The sequence below is a fragment of the Phalaenopsis equestris genome, unplaced genomic scaffold (genome assembly GCF_001263595.1).
Source record: "Phalaenopsis equestris unplaced genomic scaffold, ASM126359v1 Scaffold236055, whole genome shotgun sequence".
In the NCBI taxonomy this organism is placed as follows: domain Eukaryota; kingdom Viridiplantae; phylum Streptophyta; class Magnoliopsida; order Asparagales; family Orchidaceae; genus Phalaenopsis; species Phalaenopsis equestris.
In genome coordinates this window covers 384,910-386,762 of record NW_018253901.1, presented here as the reverse complement: position 1 = coordinate 386,762, position 1,853 = coordinate 384,910, and positions in this window count along the sequence as shown.

Here is a 1,853-nt window from a genome sequence, read left to right as displayed (position 1 = left end):
CAAACCCAAGAACTGTTCACATTAAAATCTTAAGATCTTCGTCTAGACCGTCAACACTGAAAATTTGAGGAGTTGATCATTGGAAGTTGTCGGCCCCTGAAATCAAAATTTTTTTGCCAGTATATATATATATATATACATATATATCTTCTTCATGGTGGCGGCTCCTCCCCTAGCTCTGCTAGGGTTTCTGTCTCAATGGTGATGTTTTGCTTCTCCCTGCTCTTCTCTGACTGTGTTTTTGTTTGTCCCCATCTATCTTCAATTTGTTGGAGGTGTTTCACTGGTTTGGTGGTTTTTTATCTACTGTTGCCTTCTTTTGAGCTCCTGAGTTACTGTTCTATTGTTGGTAGCTTTCCCTGTTTGTCCCCTTGTGCTTGCTGTTGCTGTTCTCAATGGCCTCCACTATTCCCATTGACTTAGAAACTAAAATCCAATTATCTAAAGCCACCTTTGCTGATGTGGTGGGGAAGGGTTTTGAAACTTTGCAAATGTTGAGAATCTTGTGTTTCCTCAAGCTTACCATGATGCTGCTTTTGGTATAGGAGATTGCCCCTTTGTGAAATCTTTATGCAGAAAAGGAGGCAAGGTGGCTGCTGTTTTCTTTGATCAGGATATCTGCTCTTTGGCAGAGGCTTGAAAATTCACCTTGGTGGGTAAATTTCAGTTCAGTCATCCAAAAATGGATGAAATAAGGAAATATTTTGATGATTTAAAGCTGGTTGGTGCTTTGAAAGTTGGATTGATGGATGGAAGGCATATAATGATTCATTTAGCAAAGGAAGAGGATTATGCAAGGCTTTTTGCTAAACAAGTTCTCTTTTTGGATGGTATCACTATGAAACTGCTTAAATGGACTATTGATTTTGATCCTTCAAAGGAAGCCCCAATAGTTCCCATTTGGTTTAAACTACCCGGATTAAAGCTTCATTTTTTCAACCACCAAGTTCTTTTTACCATTGGCACTGCCCTTGGAAGCCCCATGAAGCTTGATGCTCCCACATTTAACCTCTCTAGACCCTCCGTGGCTAGAATCCTGGTGAAAAGGGATATCACTCAACCTGAAATTGATGAAATATGGTTGGGCACTACTAACAATGGCTATTGGCAGAAAATTGTTATGGAGAAAAGGCCATAGGCCATATTATTGTATTGTCATAATTGCAAGATGTTTGGGCACACTGACAACAGATGTTTCAGACTACATCCAAGAAAAAGAGTTCAATCTCTGGACATTCACCTTTCCCTAAACAACAACTTACTTCACCACATATGGACCCATCTTCTCCCACTAGAAACTTGGCCCAAAATCCTGAAAATGTTTCCATACCTACTTCAATTACTCCAACTTTTGATTGCCCACCCTTGGTGAAATTCCTATATGATGCTCTTCTAGATGGAACCTCTGATTTGCCCCCCCTCCCCATTCTTGCCCCTTCCCAACCGATGGATCTCATTCCTCATGCTGAGTCTTTTATCCCTTTAGCTGGTGTTGTCCCTGAAGACTCCTCTAAACCTTCTACTAACATGATCCCTTTGCCCCCCTCCTTACCCCTATTGAGGTTCCCTCTTCTCCTTATGAAGCACCTGCTGGAGTGTGTCCTGATTTGGGATCAACTGTTTTGCCCAAAGACTTAGTTTTGACTCCTTCAAATAAGGATCACACTGATATTCCTGTACTGCAGTCCAACATTATCAATGTTGTGGAAGATAATGTGGTTCAACATTTGAACTTGGACCTAGAGGAAGAATGGCAGATCCATCAGTCCAAAAACAAGAAGAAGTTGTTGCATGAGCTGAAGGAAAATGCTGCTACTTCTGGAGAACTCATGTCCAAAAGTTTGGAATCTCTT